Genomic DNA, 21,911 nt, shown 5'->3' on the forward strand with positions numbered 1-21,911 from the left:
ACGCTATTTGGCCTTAAACATGTGTGACATTAGATATTGCGAAAGATGGAGACAACACCACGCTATTTGACCTTGAAGATGTGTGACATTAGATACAGAGAAAGATGAAGACAACACCATGCTATTTGACCTTGAAGATGTGTGACATTAGATACAGCGAAAGATGGAGACAACACCGCGCTATTTGGCCTTGAAAATGTGTGACATTAGATATAGCGAAAGATGGAGACAACACCGCGCTATTTGACCTTGAAGATGTGTGACATTAGATACAGCAAAAGATGGAGACAACACCGCGCTATTTGGCCTTGAAGATGTGTGACATTAGATACAGCGAAAGATGGAGACAACACCACGCTATTTGGCCTTGAAGATGTGTGACATTAGATACAGCGAAAGATGGAGACAACACCACGCTATTTGGCCTTGAAGATGTGTGACATTAGATACAGCGAAAGATGGAGACAGCACCGCGCTATTTGGCCTTGAACATGTGTGACATTAGACATAACAAAAGATGGAGACAACACCATGCTACCTGGCCTTAAAGATGTGTGACATTAGACATAACAAAAGATGAAGACAACACCACGCTATTTGGCCTTAAAGATGTGTGACATTAGATACAGCGAAAGATGAAGACAGCACCACGCTATTTGGCCTTGAAGATGTGCGACATTAGATACAGCGAAAGATGGAGACAACACCGCGCTATTTGACCTTAAAGATGTGCGACATTAGATACAGCGAAAGATGAAGACAACACCACGCTATTTGACCTTGAAGATGTGTGACATTGGATACAGCGAAAGATGAAGACAACACCACGCTATTTGACCTTGAAGATGTGCGACATTAGATACAGCGAAAAATGGAGACAACACAACACTATTTGGCCTTGAAGATGTGCGACATTAGATATAGCGAAAGATAGAGACAACACCACGCTATTTGGCCTTAAACATGTGTGACATTAGATATTGCGAAAGATGGAGACAACACCACGCTATTTGACCTTGAAGATGTGTGACATTAGATATAGCGAATGATGGAGACAACGCCACGCTATTTGGCCTTGAAGATGTGTGACATTAGATACAGCGAAAGATGGAGACAACACCACGCTATTTGGCCTTGAAGATGTGTGACATTAGATACAACGAAAGATGGAGACAACACCGCGCTATTTGACCTTGAAGATGTGTGACATTAGATACAGCGAAAGATGGAGACAACACAACGCTATTTGACCTTGAAGATGTGTGACATTAGATATAGCGAATGATGGAGACAACGCCACGCTATTTGGCCTTGAAGATGTGTGAAATTAGATACAGCGAAAGATGGAGACAACACAACGCTATTTGACCTTGAAGATGTGTGACATTAGATATAGCGAATGATGGAGACAACACCACGCTATTTGGCCTTGAAGATGTGTGACATTAGATATAGCGAAAGATGGAGACAACACCGCGCTATTTGACCTTGAAGATGTGTGACATTAGATACAGCGAAAGATGAAGACACCACGCTATTTAACCTTGAAGATGTGTGACATTAGATACAGCGAAAGATGGAGACAACACCACGCTATTTGGCCTTGAAGATGTGTGACATTAGATATAGCGAAAGAGGAAGACAACACCACACTATTTGACCTTGAAGATGTGTGACATTAGATATAGCGAATGATGGAGACAACGCCACGCTATTTGGCCTTGAAGATGTGTGACATTAGATACAGCGAAAGATGGAGACAGCACCACGCTATTTGGCCTTGAAGATGTGTGACATTAGATACAGCGAAAGATGGAGACAACACCGCGCTATTTGGCCTTGAAGATGTGTGACATTAGATACAGCGAAAGATGGAGACAACACCACGCTATTTGGCCTTGAAGATGTGTGACATTAGATATAGCGAAAGATGGAGACAACACCACTCTATTTAGCCTTGAAGATGTGTGACATTAGATATAGCGAAAGATGGAGACAACACCATGCTATTTGGCCTTGAAGATGTGTGACATTAGATACAGCGAAAGATGGAGACAGCACCACTCTATTTAGCCTTGAAGATGTGTGACATTAGACATAACAAAAGATGAAGACAACACCATGCTACCTGGCCTTAAACATGTGTGACATTAGACATAACAAAAGATGAAGACAACACCATGCTACCTGGCCTTAAACATGTGTGACATTAGACATAACAAAAGATGGAGACAACACCACGCTATTTGGCCTTGAAGATGTGTGACATTAGATACAGCGAAAGATGGAGACAACACCGCGCTATTTGGCCTTGAAGATGTGTGACATTAGATACAGCGAAAGATGAAGACAACACCACGCTATTTGGCCTTGAAGATGTGTGACATTAGATACAGCGAAAGATGGAGACAACACCACGCTATTTGGCCTTTAAGATGTGTGACATTAGATACAGCGAAAGATGGAGACAACACCGCGCTATTTGGCCTTGAAGATGTGTGACATTAGATACAGCGAAAGATGGAGACAACACAACACTATTTGATCTTGAAGATGTGTGACATTAGATACAGCGAAAGATGAAGACAACACAACACTATTTGATCTTGAAGATGTGTGACATTAGATACAGCGAAAGATGAAGACAACACAACACTATTTGATCTTGAAGATGTGTGACATTAGATACAGCGAAAGATGGAGACAACACCACGCTATTTGGCCTTGAAGATGTGTGACATTAGATACAACGAAAGATGAAGACAACACCGCGTAATGTGGGAATTATTGCTGGTACATTCTGTAATGTCCTGATTACATCATAATACGTCATTTTCAAATTTTACGTCATCGCCCAGCCTCGCTCTGGGATGACGCCATCTTGGAAATCATGAGTGCCACATGTTCACCTCAGCGTCTGATTAAAATCGTCTTACTAAAACACACAAGCCATGTTTTGTCTTGATTACATGTTTTACGATTGTGCAAGTGCATACCTGCAAATTAACAAAAAATTATATGTGACCCTCCACCACGAAATGAGTCGCATGTCACCTCCCGCGGTTCTGCGCTTGGCTTAATATACTGTTCAAAAAAAAAAACGCATAGCTTGTAATATTTGGTTAATTTAGTTATATGGCTACAAGGATATCCACCAAACTGCAGAACATGTTTAACTGGTCGTCGACCTTTCGTCCATTGCCACAAGTGAGCTCTGCACGTGACGCATGCGTTATCAGTGGCTACAATGTCAACATTGCTCACTTGGCATGACCACTCGTCATGCTTCAGTGTAATCTCGTGAAACTCGGGGAATATTGAGCTCTTACCATGTCTTCCAAAACCCATAAAAGCGGATTGTTCGCCACAAAGAAATCAGACGACAATTCAGCGACGAAAGATGGCCCGATTGAGCAGAGAAGACCGCCAAATTGCATTGGGTCGTTTACAAGCAGGCCAAAGTCAAAGTGCAATCGCCAGGCACTTCCACGTGTCCCAGAGCACCATCAGTAGACTGTGGGTCAGGTTTCAAGCCACTGGCTCCGTTGCTGACTTGCCACGAGCGGGAAGACCAAGGGCGACAACTGCTGCTCACGACCGCTTCATACGGCTCCGCCACCTCCGGAATCGTTTCCTGTCGGCCTCATCTTCTGTCCAGGCTCTCTGCGGAACCGCCTGCATGAAGCTGGTTTGAGAGCTCGCAGACCTCACAGAGGAGCTGTCCTCACCCGCCGCCATCGCCAGAACCGAGTGCAGTGGGGCAACCAGCACCTTCGCTGGACCGTCCGGAATCACTGGAGACACGTGTGGTTCAGCGACGAGTCCTACTTCCTGCTCCAGCGACATGATGGTCGGAGGAGGGTCTACCGGAGAGTAAACGAACGTTACGCGCCCAACTGTGTGGATGAGGCACCCGTTCATGGTGGTGGAGGCGTCATGGTGTGGGGGGCGATCAATACCGCTGGAAGGAGCACCCTGGTGCACGTCCAAGGGCGCATAACTGCCCAGCGATACGTGGAGGAAATTCTGCGCCCACACGCCCTTCCTCTTCTGGCTGACCAGGATGCCATATTCCAGCAGGACAACGCTCGCCCGCACACAGCACGACTCACCACCCAGTTCCTCACCGACCACCATGTCCAGGTGCTTCCCTGGCCATCCATGTCGCCAGACATGAACCCGATAGAACACCTCTGGGATGAATTGGACAGACGTGTGCGTAGGGGAGAAGAAGCGCCGGCAAATCACCGCGATCTGCAGGCACTTCAGGAGGAGTGGGACACCATCCCACAGCAAGATATCCGGCATCTGATCCAGTCCATGCCCAGAAGGTGCCGGGCAGTTGTTGCTGCTCAAGGCAGTCACACCCCCTACTGACTTGACAGCCTCGGCACCCAATCGTATTGATTGACTGATTGATTTGAAGATGCAAATGAACTGTGTGTGCATTCAACTGCGTCCATACCAAATGTCAAACAAATAATCTAAATATTGGATTTTCTGTTAATTTTTTCGAAAAATAAAACAAATTTGGCAAGTAGCAACTATGCGTTTCTTTTTTTGAACAGTATATACGTCCGGGGAGTGTTTGGTAACAGTGTGAGGGTCACCTTTGTCACAGGCTTATAACTCAAACAGTTTTCGCTCTTTTCTAAAACGGTTTTCACCACTGGATAGAGCATAAATAACTCTTTAAAAAAAATGTAAACATATGAAAATCATGCCGAGGTGACATGCGACTCATTCCGTGGTGGAGGGTCACATTATTGGCGACGAAGACTACGAATTCGTTTCATCCCATGTCAAGTTTCTTTACAGGCTGAAGATATTACTAGTTCATCATGGCCGCTTCTCTTCCATCCTTTGGGCACTTGCCAATCCACTCTGACGAGGCGACTCTAGGTACTCGCTGGAAACGATGGCTCACCCGTTTCGAGATTCTTCTCACGGCAATTCCAGTGACGGACAAGGCTAGGAAGAAAGCTCTACTTCTCCACTATGCAGGCGATTAAGTCTTCACTATCTTTGAATCCTTCACGGACGAGCAAAAAAGGCGTTGGTTCAGACCATGAGTACAAGACCATCGTCGAATCCTTCAACGACCATTTCACCCCAAAGAAGAACACTCACTTTGAGACTTTTAAATTTAAGATTTTAGATTTAAATCGGACAACGGGCCGCCTTTTAACAGTCACGAATTTGGACAATTAGCAGGGCAACTTGGTATTAAGCACCGCAAGGTAACCCCAGTAAGGCCCCAAACGAACGGAGGAGCAGAGCGCTGCATGTCGATGCTGAAGAAAAGCATACAGTCTGCTCATAGTGAAGGCAAAGTGTGGAAGCAAGAACTATGCAAATTTCTCCGCAACTACAGAGCCACAGCGCACACCTGCACCGGAGTCAGTCCCGCCGGGGCTCTGTAGGGCAGAAGATGAGAGTCAAGCTGCCAGAAGTTCCTGACGTCACAGCGACTCCTGCCCGCCAAGCGCAGCTCGACACTGAAATCCGCCAGCGCGACACGCTGATGAAGAAGAAGATGAAAAGTTACACTGACAACTAGCGCCGCGCCGTTCCCGCCGACATACAGATTGGCGACACTGTTCTTGCTCGTCAAACGAGAGAGAACAAGCTGACCCCGTATTACGCTCCCGCGCCGATGCAATTAAGTCACAGCAAGAAAAGGGTACATGCTGACAGCAAAGAGACTTGGAGGTACCGAAATGACTCGAAACTCTTCTCACTTCAAGAAGATTGCTATATCCAGTCCCACCATGCAACCTCTCCATCCACCAGATGATCCACAAGATGACTGTCCTGCAGACGATGATCAGGCCCCGCGCCGCCCAGCTGCAGTTTGTGTCTGACACCTCCGAGCCTCAACGCAAGCACCCTCCGAGAAGTCGAACCAAGCCAGCGTATCTAAAAGACTATAATGTGCTCAAATAGCATTCCGCGAATTGATCCTGATTACACATCAAATGGACAGGGTTTCTATGGACGCGTAACGTATCAAAGTTCCGATACGATTCCGTGCGGTCCATACCGTTTGATTGGATTCGTTTTTGTTCGATTCTGTTTCAACGCGAAGCGAGTTCAATCATGTTATGTTATCTGCGATAATCATGTTGCTTGCATTTTACAGATCTTATCTCTATTCACCACAGACTAAGAAGTGCTACGTTTTTTAATTGCATGTTCATTATCGTTACAAACTCGTTAGAGTTTTGCTTTTGTTTTTTCAACAAAAATAATGTCGAATGGCATTTATTTTATGTGAGGTGGAAAGAGATGTGATGTCCTGATTACATCATATTGCGTAATTGTTACATGTTCACCTCATGGCTCAGCGTCTGATTACACTGTCCCACTAAAACACACCAGGTGTGTTTAGTTTTGTTTATATGTTTTACGATTGTGCAAGTGCATACCTGCAAATTAACAAATTGGTAGTCAAGTATGAAAGTAAATTACGAAAGTTAACAGTTCACATGGCATGCTTTATTCAGATCCGTTGATCTTGAGCTAAATCATGACCGGGCGGCATCAATGTATTGACACTTCTGGCGTGTAACTATCACGTCTCTGTCTGCCCCTTTCGGGAGCTCCCCTTTGCCTAGATATTCAAAGTTTCGGTTTTCTGCTTTTTTTGTTAACTTTCAGAATGCAGAGGTTTAGCCATCGGACACGTGTTGTGTCAAGCGTCATGCTTGTCATTATGTGTCAGGTAAGTCAAGCTGAGTTGAGGACGCGTGGCCGGCACGCAGACAACCTTTTCACCTCTGTTACCCTAGTCGTGTTTTGCATGTGAACGGCAACCAGTCTCCAGTATGTTGTTGCTAAAGTGTGTGTAAAGAATTGTCGTACCCTGTCTGGGCCAGGTTGACAGCCTGTATTTATGTCCAGCCAGCCTTCCTTCAGGACACGTGTCTGCATCTGAAAACAAAGAGAGACAACAATTGTAATACTAAGCACATGATACAATCAGTCAGTTATAATGTAAGCTTGAAGTTGCACACAATAAGACGTCTCAGTAGTGGGTAAACTAATGACTCGTTCGCAGACTCTCAAATTAGATCCAGTGTTTGTGTTCTTAGATTCATGATTGACCATGCAGGCTGTTTACGATGAAGACGTTGTGTTTGTTTATGCTGATGCAATCTGCAGATCAGGGGGGACTGACCGCAGGTTGACCCAGTGATCAATACAACTTGTGTTTACCACTCAACATTTCCTTCCACCTATAACTCAAAGGCAAAAATAAAGGAACATGCTTGTGGATTCATTATGCAATTCATGTCTGTGAAGATCAAGATATCTGTGAGCTTTAACTGATTATGCTTATTGATATCAGCACCATCCTCACCCCATAATAATAATAATAATAATAATAACGGGCATTTATAAAGCGCCTTATCAGAAGTTCAAAGCGCGTGACAACAATACATGTATACAAAAATCATACAATCACTGTCAGATTCAAACAACACATCATGCACATCTCACATCCCCAGACTCTATACTAAGGAACTATCCGTAGTGTTGTTGGAACAAGTGAGTTTTCAAATTGGACTTAAAAGATGAAATGGATGGAGAGTGACGTAATTGAAAGGGGAGTGAATTCCATAACTGAGGTCCATAATACGAAAACGTGCGGAAGCCATGAGCCTTGCGTTTAAAGCGACCTTGACAGAGAAGTCGAGCATCATCAGAAGAACGAAGGGTGCGAGAGGGAGTGTAGAGAGAGACCAGTTCAGAAAGATAGGCAGGTGCCGATTCAGAGATGATATTGTAGCAGAAGCAGGCAGCTTTATACCTAATACGTTCAGATACAGGAAGCCAGTGAAGTTCTTTCATGAGAGGAGTGCAGGGTTGTCGATGCTGTGCTCTGAAAATGAGACGTGCAGCAGAGTGTTGTACTTTTTGCAAGGGTTGGAGAGTGGAGTCAGGGCAGCCTATGAGAAGGGAGTTGCAGTAATCTAATCTGGACAGAATGCAGGATGTAACGAGAGTTTTAGTGGCATCAACAGTGAGAAATTTTCTTATGGAACCTATTCTTCTGATCTCAAAGTAACATGTCTGACAGACTTTTTTGATGTGTTGTTTCATTGAGAGGTGGGAGTCCATGATGAACCCAAGATTCCTAGCACTATCAGAGAGAGAAATGTCACTAGAACCTACTGTGATGGAGGCTGGAAGGGAAGTGGTCGAAGAGGAAGCTCCAGAGAAAAGAAGAAATTCAGTCTTGTCATCATTTAACTTGAGCATATTGTTTGTCATCCATGATTTAATATCTGAAGTGCAGTTTTGGAGAGTGTGCATCACCGCTTGGATTTCTGTAGGCTTGCATGCTTGTTGGAGTTGTGTGTCGTCTGCAAAGAGGTAGTGATTGACTGCGTGTTGCTTGATGACGGCAGAGAGAGGAGTGGTGTATAGTACAAATAAAACTGGGCCTAGAACTGATCCCTGGGGAACGCCGAAACAGAGAGGAGATGGAGGAGATGAGAGATTATTGACAGACACATACTGACTACGGCCCTGTAGATATGAACTAAACCAGTGAAGAGCGGTAGAGTGAATGCCAAAAACAGATTCGAGACGAGAGAGCAGAACAGAGTGATCGATCGTATCGAACGCAGCTGAGTTATCCAAGAGAAGCAGAACTGATAGGTCATCATTATCCAGAGCAGAAAGAATGTCATTCACAACACGAAGCAAAACAGTCTCGGTGCTGTGGCCAGCCCTATACGCTGACTGAAGAGGGTTGCAGAGGTTGTTGGTTTCAAGGTGGGAGAGAAGCTGACTAAGCACTACTTTTTCCAGAATTTTAGAAATGAATGGCAAGTTGGAAACAGGCCTATAGTTTTTCAACTGATTTTTATCCAGAGATGGTTTCTTGATCAAAGGTTTAACTACTGCAGTTTTCAAGTCCATTGGCACAGTGCCAGAAGTGAGAGAAGCGTTGATTATAACAGTCTCATGTCCAACTAGCACTCTAACCAACCTATCCTCAATGCATAATTATTTCCATGTTTTCAAAATGCCCTTGTTGTCACTCCAGCGTCTGACCATGGAGTCTACAGGCCATAGTCTCAGATGTGATGGGATCAAGAGGATGCCACAATGATCAAGGTAACTTTTCAAATACAGAAGGTGATCCACAAACATGTTTGCTTAAACATTACAAGGTTACACCCAGAACAACAGCTGGCCTTAGTTGTTTATTAACTGCAAGCAACAAAGACCCTCTACCCCTCCCCTCTTCCACCTGCAACATATATTTTCATATCCATATCCAACTTTTCCATTGCCTCTTATGTTGTATAAAGGCCAAGATACACGATCGGTTTCGCCCGTACGTTTGAGCCGGACCGCCTGAAACTGACAACAAACCGATCGTCTGGCATCCGAACCGTACGTCTCACACGCTTGATAGCATCCGCTGAACAGCTGGGAGGACATATGTTACAAAATAAGGAACTTAAAAACAAAATGAGGAACTTAAAAACAACCAGGTTGTCCAGCATTTGTTTGTGTCTTGTTTGCAAGGATTTCGATTTGGTTCCATTATGTTGTTGTCGTCGTCGTCGCTCTTGCTGTTGTTGTTGTTTGGGGATTAAACGGGAAAAAAGAGCAGACAGATGTTGGACTATACAACGATCGTGTTCAAAGTAGGTGTCGGACTACAAGTACCACGATCGTGTTCAAAGTAGGTGTCGGACTACAAGTACAACGATCGTGTTCAAAGTAGGTGTCGGACTACAAGTACAACGATCGTGTTCAAAGTAGGTGTCGGACTACAAGTACAACGATCGTGTTCAAAGTAGGTGTCGGACTACAAGTACAACGATCGTTTTCAAAGTAGGTGTCGGACTACAAGTACCACGCGGGGTAAAAATAATAAATGGAAACCCATGAGCTGTGATTTTCATAGAAAATCGTTATTTCAACCACGTGCCGACATCAATTTCCTTGTCTGAACATCCCACGGATATCCGCGTGCCACCCATCACCTCCTTTTTCATGACAAAGCATTGTCGTAACAACTTCATTCCACCCTCCCCCACCCCTCCCCTTACGCTTGATAAGTCCTCAACTTCGACCTGCGGCGATCGGTGGATAATTGAGACAGCACTCCACATATGTGACCCTCCACCACGGGATGAGTCGCATGTCACCTTTGCATGATTTTCATATTTTTATATTTTCATAAAGAGTTTTTTATGTTCTATCCAGTGGTGAAATCCGTTTTAGAAAAGAGCGAAAACTGTTTGAGTTATAAGCCTGTGACTAAGGTGACCCTCACACTGTTACCAGACACTCCCTGGACTTACATTAAGCCTAGCGCAGAACCGCGCGAGGTGACATGCGACTCATTTCGTGGTGGAGGGTCACATATCGCTGTCCAGGTTACCAAAAGACTTTGAGTTTGATAATAAGTGTGGGAAGCTGTGAGCCCTGCTATCCTCAGGGAGACAGACGGACACCTGTTAACCCGTGATTTGTAAAACATTTTTACAAATTACGGGGCGCCCCCCGCGATTTGTAAATTGTTTTACAAATCACGTAAATGAGCCCAATATTTTCTTGTCATCTCCAAAGTCAAGAGATCTATAAGAAAACATGTTTCATTACTAGATTGTCCCATCGCTGGGAAATTCGGGTCATTTCCTCCAAGTGGAAAGCTAGCAGCAACAGAGTCGCGCTACCCCAAAGTCAAGGGATCCATTAGATTTTTTTTCTCATTTATTTATTATCCCATCGCTGGGAAATGTGGATCGCTTCCTCCCAGTGGAAAGCTAGCAGCAGCAGTGTCGCGCTACCCCAAAGTCAAGGACTAGTTTTTTGGATTGTTTTTCCATTTCTTTATTGTCCCATCGCTGGGAAAAAAATCTAATGGATCCCTTGACTTTGGGGTTGCGCGACTCTGTTGCTGCTAACTTTTCACTGGGAGGAAGCGATCCAAATTTCCCAGCGGAATCTTTTTACATTATAGTCAAATTTTGACTAAATGTTTTAACGTAGAGGGGGGAATCGAGACGAGGGTCGTGGTGTATGTGTGTGTGTCTGTGCGTGCGTGCGTGCGTGCGTGTGTGTAGAGCGATTCAGACTAAACTAATGGACGGATCTTTATGAAATTTGACATGATAGTTCCTGGGTATGATATCCCCATACGTTTTTTTCATTTTTTTAATAAATGTCTTTGATGACGTCATATCCGGCTTTTCGTGACAGTTTAGGCGGCACTGTCACGCTCGCATTTTTCAACCAAATTGGTTGAAATGTTGGTCAAGTAGTCTTCGACGAAGCCCGGACTTCGGTATTGCATTTCAGCGTGGTGGCTTAAACATTAATTAATGACTTTGGTCATTAAAAATCTAAAAATGTAAAAAAAAAAAAAAAAAATTTTATAAAACAATCCAAATTTACGTTCATCTTATTTTTCATCATTTTCTGATTCCAATAACATATAAATATGTATTTGGATTAAAAACAAGGTCTGAACATTAAAAATATAACAATTATTATCAAAATTAAATTGTCGAAATCAATTTAAAAACACTTTCATCTTATTCCTTGTCGGTTTCTGATTCCAAAAACATATAGATATGATATGTTTGGATTAAAAACACGCTCAGAAAGTTAAAACGAAGAGAGGTACAGAAAAGCGTGCTATCCTTCTCAGCGCAACTACTACCCCGCTCTTCTTGTCAATTTCACTGCCTTTGCCATGAGCGGTGGACTGACGATGCTGCGAGTATACGGTCTTGCTGCGTTGCATTGCGTTCAGTTTCATTCTGTGAGTTCGACAGCTACTTGACTAAATGTTGTATTTTCGCCTTACGCGACTTGTTTTTACATTTAGTCAAGTTTTGACTAAATGTTTTAACGTAGAGGGGGGAATCGAGACGAGGGTGTGGTGTATGTGTATGTGTCTGTCTGTGTGTGCGTGTGTGTGTGTGTGTGTGTGTGTGTGTGTGTGAGTGTGTAGAGCGATTCAGACCAAACTACTGGACCGATCTTTATGAAATTTGACATGAGAGTTCCTGGGTATGATATCCCCGAACTTTTTTTCATTTTTTTGATAAATGTCTTTGATGACGTCATATTCGGCTTTTTGCGAAAGTTGAGGCGGCACTGTCACGTCCTCATTTTTTTAACCAAATTGGTTGAAATTTTGGGCAAGTAATCTTCGACGAAGCTCGGACTTCGGTATTGCATTTCAGCTTACTGGCTTAAAAATTAATTAATGACTTTGGTCATTAAAAATCGGAAAATTGTAAAAAAAAAGTTTTTTTCTATAAAACGATCCAAATTTATGTTCATCTTATTCTCCATAATTTTCTGATTCCCAAAACATATAAATATGTTATATTTGGATTAAAAACAAGCTCTGATAATTAAAAATATTAAAAATATTATTAAAATTAAATTGTCGAAATCAATTTAAAAACACTTTCATCTTATTCCTGGTCGGTTCCTGATTCCAAAAACATATAGATATGATATGTTTGGATTAAAAACACGCTCAGAAAGTTAAAACGAAGAGAGGTACAGAAAAGCGTGCTATCCTTCTTGAGCGCAACTACTACCCCGCTCTTCTTGTCAATTTCACTGCCTTTGCCGTGAGCGGTGGACTGACGATGCTACGAGTATACGGTCTTTCTGCGTTGCATTGCGTTCAGTTTCATTCTGTGAGTTCGACAGCTACTTGACTAAATGTTGTATTTTCGCCTTACGCGACTTGTTTAAATTTGTACAAATCGCGGTTTTAAGTTCGACGTAATTTGTCAAATGTTTTTATATTTTTACAAATCACGGGTTAACAGCACCGCTCCTGTGTACAATGGGATTTGGAGCTTGTCAAAGTTGAATCCAACTCGTTTCATTTCTTGCATCATGCCTAGTATATGAATCGTTCATTGCTTACTGGTGTTGTTGTTGTTTACAAATCATTGCGCGAGCGCGCAAATTTGTGTGTGTGTGTGTTCGTGTGCGCGCGTGTGTGTGTGTGTTTGTGTGTGTGACGTGTCGATGTGTTTGTTTGAGTTCGTGCCGGTGTGTGTGTGTGTGCGTGTGCATGTGTGTGTGTGTTTGAGTGTGTGTGTGTGTGTGTGTGTGTGTGTGTGTGTGTGTGTGTGTGTGTGTGTGTGTGTGTGTGTGCGTGTGCATGTGTGTTTTTGTGTCCGTGTGTGAGTGTGCCTGTGTAAAGCCGAGCGGACTTAGCTTCACATTAACTCTAACTGTCTGTAGATGTTATACGTGTTTGAAGGTCATTTGTCAGGATGGCAATCACACGACAGGACAAACAGACACACAGCATATAAACTCAAGAAGAGACAGGTAAAGTTCAAAATAGTTTTGAATCAAAACGAATCATGAAAACAACTCAATACAAGGCGTAGGTTCTTTTCAGAAAGTATATCTGTACATTGGTTCACTCTATTCCTGTAATTTTCCTACTACTTAAAAATATATTCTAAGTCCTAAAATGGCTGAAAATGTGGGCATGACCCGTAGGTACCCTCAGCAAAAATACGCTACTGAAAAAAATATCCTATGTCCTATCCTAAAATGGCTGAAAATTTGGGCAGGGGTTCAGGGCCTGAGTAAAAATAAAGTAAAAGAGTAAAGCGACGCCACTTAACTCGCCTTGTGGTAACCTGGGACTGCGGAACGTTTGTTTTTAACCCTGTTAGTTCAGTCCACTGGGCGGAGTCCGGTATACCTTTTAGACACAAAGTCAGGTTGGTTGCTCAGACCCCGGAGGACAGTTTAGAGATGACAACAAATACTTCTCAGTACTCAGGTTGGGATCCTCCCACAACCATTCCCAAAGAAGCAATGCTGTAACTCTAAGTGGGAAGTCCGGTATACCATTTAGACACGAGGTCAGGTTGGTTGCCAAGACTCCCACCGAACCTCAAAAACTAACAGCTTATATACCTTTCGTGACTGTCACTGACGTCACCGCCAAAGAACCAATGAAAGCGTCGCTCTGGAACCACAGAACAAAATGGGGAGGGAGGGGGGAGAGTTTAGAGGCTGCTGTCAGCCTCCATAAAAGCTACAGTTAAAATCCCTCAAAAATACACAAAAACTCCTGTACTAAAAACACTACATCAAAAACGCTATGAAAAAAATACATCAATAAAATGGAAATTCTTCAACGCATCATTTGATACCAAACACTCATTGGTTATCAACACTGTGAACAAAGTGCAAAACCTCTGACTATTACCTCGCAAAATAGTCATGTCACACCAAAAACCGTACGCAGTTACAAGTTAACCACAATCAAACACAGTATATATTCAACAGGCTTCTCATATGTAAATGATAAACATAAAATCTACATTCTACTAAACAAATGAATACAGAATACATGTTTATATTGAATACATGAGTAAAAGAAAGAATGATATAAAAGCTACATAAAAGAAAAGAGAGAGAGAGAGAGAGAGAGAGAGTGTGTATGTGTGTGTGTGTGTGTGTGTGTGTGTGTGAGTGTGTGTGTGTGTGTGTGTGTGTGTGTGTCTATGTTTGTTTGTTCGTCTGTGTGTAACAAGTATTATTAACAAAAGCACAGCAACATAGAAGTAAAGAATCAGGTCACACAGGAAAAGGGGGTTGGGAAGGGGGGAGGTGAGAGGTGGATGTAGAAAAGACAATGCCCTCGCTGACAGCCCACGTGCATAAACAAAGCCGTAGAGGGTGAGTGACAGGAGAAGTGACCTAGAGTTCACATCCAGTCAGTTCAGTCGGCGCCATCGTGTCAAAGCCAATTAAATTCTACCGCAAGAGAACAATGGAAAAGGACTGTATCATACCTATTTCCAAACCATTTACTAAGGGAAAGAACAAATATGATTTTAGAGTGCAATCTTAATTCCACACCATTTCAATACTAACCTAGATAAAATATACTGCTCTCTACGCTTTCTCTTCTTCTTCACTCTATAAACTTTAAGAAGAAAATTGTATATGGAGAAAAGACAACAAAAATATTCATGTAGTCGCTTTTCTCCACACCTGTATGCTGACTTTATTAGCAGGCATCTGTCAAAAATGGTTACGATCAACGACCACGTCAGTGTAATATCATGTATATACTTTTGATTTGATTACGTGGAATGCTGCTTTTTTATATTTTTACTTTTTTTTACCATTGTAACAAGAGGCGAAGCCTTCAAGGCTCACGTAAGAAATCGACAAACAGTAACACAAACTCAATCACTCCGTCACACACACACACACACAGAAAGCGAGACACTAGATCTAGATCTGTCTGTCATCGACACTGCGCTTTCGACAGCGCTTCCTCGCGCAGACACTGGAAACACGCTGTGCAGATTATCCTGTAGGAAATCTCCTTTGGTATCTTATTTATCTATTTTTCTGGAGCTACGAAACTGAACAATGTGAAATCGTCTTCTCCGAATCGGCGAACTACAGCTCGGTGATAATAAAACGCTCGCGCTGGACCCGAGTACTCTTCAGACTGGCTCGCTCCCCCAGCATGAAAGCGTTTGTCTTGTGCACGTTTAAGACCAAGTGATGGGCAGTACGTCGATCGACTGTGGTTGATCGCCGGGTCACCGAAAAGCGCGTTTCATGAGCAAATCACCGTCACCCGCGGACAACCGCAGTCGACCGACTGTACAGTAATCCGAATGGCCAAGTCGAAGGCTAAATTTAGCAACATTACCACTTCCGTTTACTCATTCGCACGTGGAAGTGGCCGATTTCGAAGAAAAAACTAGTCTCGGCCCGCTCAAAATAACAATGACCGAGACTTTCAGTAATTCCTTTGCGTGACGTCTAACCCTCTTACGCCATAATGTGACGTCTTCAAGTGTTAAAGTTTCTACACGCACGCACGCACGCACAGACAGACAAAGTTTAGCATCGCATAGGCTACACTTACGTGAGCCAAAAACCAATCCACTGGTTATACAATTAAACAATCAATCCGTCTTTCTCTCTCTCCCGCTCTCTCTCTCCCGCTCTCTCTCTCTTTCTCTCTCTCTCTCTCTCTCTCTCTCTCTCTCTCTCTCTCTCTCTCTCTCCGTCTCTCTCTCTCTCTCGCTCTCTCTCTCCGTCTCTCTCTCTCTCTCTTTCTCTCTCTCTCTCTCTCTCTGTCTCTCTCTCTCTCTCTCTCTCTCTCTCTCTCTCTCTCTCTCTCTCTCTCTCTCTCTCTCTCTCTCTCTCTCTCTCTCTACCTTCGCTCACTTTTTTTTCGGATAAAACATCCGTCTGTATGGTAAGGTCACAAACAATAATATGATCGCAAAAAAGCAGTATCTCCCGTTATTTATGATGGTAGTTTAGCATTGACAAAATCTCGCCAATAGATGAATTCCAAAACAAATATGTCGGGTTTGAATGGATTCAGAAAGAGTGAATATCCTTGAACTCGGAAAAAAAACATTGGAGGGGCCAATCACTAGCAAGGGGTGTGTTGGAAACACACGGACAGGAGCTCATGCGAATTTTATCATTAGAGGAAAAGTAAGGGTATTCACTCGTCCAAAACCCATACAAACCCGACGGAGTTATTTCCCCAAATCGTCTATTGATTCCAACTTATCCCATCGGCCTCAACTTGTCCACAGACTTCTCACCCTGTACCAATACGGTGGGGCCTACCAGGACTGGGACGTGATTTGGGTATCACGTGTCAACGACTCGCTTCTCGCCTGTCCAGCGGTCATGACCTTCGACTGGGTCATACGAGGTGAATTTCCCGAGCAGATCAACAATGGAATCATACTCTCTCGTCGTCATTCGGAATGGCTGGGTCTGTTTCTGGAGACATTGAAAGACTATCGTGATGAGGAGTGGATGTACAACTCGGGATTCGTTCCCTACAAGATGTTTGAGATGTACCCGGAGCTTGTCTGCTTTGGGCGACGCTTACAGGTCAGACATGATGTCAAGTAAGGCTTTTATATGAAATGAGATCATTCCTCTACTTGATCACGCACACAAATGATCAGCTTGGGTGCCATCCGTTCACATGAGGGATGTTTTTGATAAATTAATTTAAGAAAAGTCACTGACAAAAATCAACACCCTTACTGCTTGAACTTCAAGTGGAAGGATGGTCCTTTACCATGCAACAGCCTGGACAGATCTGAGACGGAGAGCCGACATACTTTCACGAGAAGGAGTATGCATTTTATTCTGCACCCTTTTTGAAGCCATGACTACACATTACTTGCGATCAAAAAATCCGTTGCATGCGAGATCGCCAATGCAATAGACGATGTCCGGCTGTTCAAGTTATGTGGTAGAATAAGATTCCACCATCAGAACACCTGAGACTTGAAGAAGAAGATCTCGGACATTCGCAAAGATTTTGACACGTCCAAACAGATATGTCTTGCCCTGCTTTTTGTAGGTACCCCCCTTAATGTGTTTAGCCCAGTATCAGGGACATTTGTGTGTGACGTCATTTCACAATGTCTTGCTCCCTTGACCCAACTGAAACGTCATTGTCACACGAATCATTAACTTTTCTCTCCAGTCTGGGTCTGTGCCCGCACAGTCTAAAGAGGCAGTCATAACACCACTTCTGAGACACCGAGTGTTCAAAGAACCATAGACCTATTTCGAACTAACCCTTCCTGAGTAAGTTAATGTCAGAAAAATGTGTGCTAGCTAGCGCAGCTCCAAGAGCATCTGCTGTGTGATGTTCTTTAATTACCATTCCAGTGTACCATATGGCTTTTTGACCAATCAAGACTGACTCTAGGTGGCATTCTAAATGTTATAACGTTCAGATAAAGACCCGTTTTGTTTATCACGCTAAAAATAAACAAGACAAAGTAAAAAAAAAAATTCAATTAACAATATCAGCGTGACTTAATTTATTCTAACGAATGACACTTCAAATGCTGTCAGATAATAGATTCTTTATCTACAAAATACCGAAAGCCAGTTTTGTCGGTGGGCGCTTTACAGAACAGTAAGACACCACCCACCCTCTGCGTTAGTAATGCCGACCCACTCACTTCAAAATGTCATTGTCAAAGTTCTGAAGATTCAGGTGCAATTGCGTCCCTCAATTTGTATGGCGTCGAATTTATATCTGTCGCTCTCTGTTGGACAAGAAAAATAGAAGCAACTGAAACGCATGTTCAACATGGTTTATCTTGTAAGATTGTTGTCTGAACGCATTTCACCTGTGAATATCAATATTCATCACGTCAGGTGAGTGATTGGCTGACCCATGTCACGAGAATACTTTGCGTGACAGGCTCAATCAGGCAGGAGCGATCCAGTTCTCATTGCGGCTGTTCTGTCTAAATCGCGGGGTCGCTTCTAAATTCCTTTTGATCAAAATAGACGGTAATACAACTGTTATTTCTAATATGCTGACTGTTAGCAAATGATAACAGAGATGTCTCTAAAATGATATCAGCAATCCATTTTTTCGACATGTGAGCTAACTGTCAGCTTACTAGAAATAACTTATTTTAGACGTACATCAGTTTGCATATTGGAAGAACCTCTCTGTATTTGACACCATCGACCATGACATTCTCCTGAAGAGGCTTCAGTACACCGTTGGGATTTCTGACAAAGCTTTCCAGTGGTTCATGTCGTATCCCTCTGGCCGCTTTCAAATGGTACAAATAGGACAACATGAATCATCTCCTGTTCCCCTGAAGCACTGAGTCCCTCCGGGCTCTGTTTTAGGCCCGGTGTAACACGAAACTTTTACTCCACGAAAAATTTACTCCGGAGTAAAGATTTCGTACGAAATTCTTACTCCGAGTAAATGTTTCGTTCGAAAAAAGAATTCCCCAGGGCACAAAAAAATTACTCCCTCCACGAAATTGTTACTCCCCATTTTTTTTACTTTCAGTAAATATCTCGTACGCGAAAATGGGATGCGGGCAAAGGGATAATGCCAATATGTGATCTCGCGCAAACGAATGTCGCACTACCCTCCCTCCACCCCTTCCACCACCAAGACTAACAGGGGACAAGGGAGTATACATTTCGTACACCTGACATGGGATGTTAAATTGCTCGTGTTAGGGTGAAGTAATTTATTGGTTTTTTATTCGTCAGGGGAGTAACATTTGTGTACGAAATGTTAACTCGGAACTCACCTGTCGTGAGGAGTAATTTTCTCGTGTAATGGGGGAGTGCTTTTTTCGTAAAGGGAGGAACATTTTCGAACGAAATTTTTACTCCGGAGTAAAAATCTCGTGGGAGTAATTTTCTCGTGTTACACCGGTTTTGTTCTGACGTCATCTCTAGGAATGGGTGCGAACACCACTAGTATGCAAACGACACCCAAATAGAGTAATCTGCTAATAATTATTACTATTACACATACAGGAAGAACAGCTCTTGTGAAAAGAATATTAGTATTTATCCTACATACGTAAGAGAGACACCCCTGAGATAATAATCGTTCAAATCACACGTGTGTATATCATGTACATACCCCCCGCGGGTTAGGGGGAAGAATTTACCCGATGCTTCTCAGCATGTCGTAAGAGGCGACTAACGGATTCTGTTTCTCCTTTTACCCTTGGTGTTTCTTGTATAGAATATAGTCAATGTTTGTAAAGATTTTAGTCACGTAGTATGTAAGAAATGTTAAGTCCTTTGTACTGGAAACTTGCATTCTCCCAGTAAGGTAATATATTGTACTACGTTGCAAGCCCCTGGAGCAAATTTTTGATTAGTGCTTTTGTGAACAAGAAACAATTGACAAGTGGCTCTATCCCCTCTCCCCCCTTTCCCCGTCGCGATATACCCTTCGTGGTTGAAAACGACGTTAAACACCAAATAAAGAAATAAAGACAAACGTCACTATAGAAACACAAATTGCGCTCGCTAATTACCCTCCATGAATCTTTGGAACTTACACGTCACGCCACACTGTCAGAGTGACGTTTCTTTGCTTTGACGTAATAGATTGCACAAGGCTTTGGAAGAGATCGAGGTTCCAAAACAAGCGTCTTCAATTTAGCTGCCTCGACTGCAGGACATTTTCAGTAAATTACACGTAAGTACAGTATGTAGGATAAACAGAATACTACATGGCTTACATGTATGTAATGTTATATTGCTATTTTTTTCCTGTACTTATGTATCTTGAATGTGTCAATAGGCTATGTGCTTTAATGACAATAAATTCTGATTCTGATTCTGATTCTGATTCTGGCTTGCTGTGTCGTACCAGATTTACACTCGTTGCTTTTTCAAATAGTGAACAGCTCGCTTTCGCTCGCAGTTCACTATTTAAAAAAACAACTCGTGTAAATCTGGTACGAAACAGCAAGCCATGTAGTAACTTATTCTCTATGTCCTGTGCTGTACGCTTTTCGTCAATTCCGATGCGCAATTGCACATCATTGCTGAAAATTGGCGAACAACTCATCTTCTTATAATCAGTCACCTTGCTTATCTTTTCCCTTGCTTATTTTGTCGTTGTGCTGTTTGTTTGTTTGTGTGTTTGCTTATTTGTCCGTTTTTTTTACTTGTTTATCATTTGTAAGAATTTTTGTATTAGATTTAAGACGGACAACTTGTAAGAAAAGGCGTAGCCTTAAACCTCTATCCTTGGAAAATAAAGCCAGAATTTGTTTTAATGGAATAAGACCATCCCACCACTTTGTCACATATCAACAATTAAAAGTCTTACTACTTGTCGTGGTGAGTTGGAATTTGTTTTTGAATTCATTTATTAAATTCCACCCCCCCCCCCCCCCAAAAAAAAAAAAAAAAAAAAAAAAAATCCCTGTCCGTTAACTGTTCATTTTTGGTATGTGGCCAGATATGAGCAAGTGAGTCGACCAGATTTCACAAGAATAAGTGTGCCTTAAAATTGTGCATAGTTAAAATATTCAAGTTTACTTGACTTGACTGTCTTCCTTTATTCTTTTCAAGGTCATCTGCCACGAGGGAATATGTCATCCACCGGGGCTCGAGAACTACAGGGTACCGGAACACTCCAGCGCGCATATGCCACCTTTCACCTGGAATGATACAAATACAATCCACATAACAATGCCCAAAAATATTCCTTCGCTTTCCTCACCGAAGAATTTGAAAAAGAGCGACGATTATTTTTCAAAGATTGGACGGATGATTCTAGACAAAAGTGGGCGAATGGACCTCTTGAATTAAAATCTGATTTAGAGCCCGACATGTACTCTAACCCATTGCAATTTCACTAACGAAAGCAACAACAAGTCGCGTAAGGCGAAATTACTACATTTAGTCAAGCTGTGGAACTCACAGAATGAAGTTGAACGTAGTCCGCCGCTAGTGCAAAAGGCAGTGAAAGTGACGAGCCTGTTTGGCGCGGTAGCGGTTGCGCTGTGCTTCATAGCACGCTTTACTGTACCTCTCTTCGTTTTAACTTTCTGAGCGTGTTTTTAATCCAAACATATCATATCTATATGTTTTTGGAATCAGGAACCGACAAGGAATAAGATGAAAGTGTTTTTAAATTGATTTCGAAAATTTAATTTTGATCATAATTTTTATATTTTTAATTTTCAGAGCTTGTTTTTAATCCCAATAAAACATATTTATATGTTTTTTGAATCAGAAAATGATGAAGAATAAGATGAACGTAAATTTGGATCGTTTTATATATATATATTTTTATTTTTTTTACAATTTTCAGATTTTTAATGACCAAAGTCATTTATTAATTTTTAAGCCACCAAGCTGAAATGCAATACCGAAGTCCGGCCTTCGTCGAAGATTGCTTGGCCAAAATTTCAATCAACTTGATTGAAAAATGAGGGTGTGACAGTGCCGCCTCAACTTTTACAAAAAGCCGGATATGACATCATCAAAGACATTTATCGAAAAAATGACAAAAAACATCCGGGGATATCATACCCAGCAACTCTCATGTCAAATTTCATAAAGAT

General features: G+C 42.5%; 1 long non-coding RNA gene across 1 annotated transcript in view; it reads right to left on the reverse strand.

Moving 5' to 3' along the window:
* LOC138951265 (uncharacterized) overlaps positions 1-21,911 on the reverse strand; it is a 68,493-nt gene that overhangs the window by 3,264 nt on the left and 43,318 nt on the right. Inside the window, exon 2 of the long non-coding RNA XR_011451084.1 lies at positions 6,865-6,933. This is a non-coding gene — a long non-coding RNA (uncharacterized lncRNA). The remainder of the gene's footprint in view (positions 1-6,864; positions 6,934-21,911) is intronic.

The sequence above is a fragment of the Littorina saxatilis genome, linkage group LG16 (genome assembly GCF_037325665.1).
Source record: "Littorina saxatilis isolate snail1 linkage group LG16, US_GU_Lsax_2.0, whole genome shotgun sequence".
Taxonomy (NCBI): Eukaryota; Metazoa; Mollusca; class Gastropoda; order Littorinimorpha; family Littorinidae; genus Littorina; species Littorina saxatilis.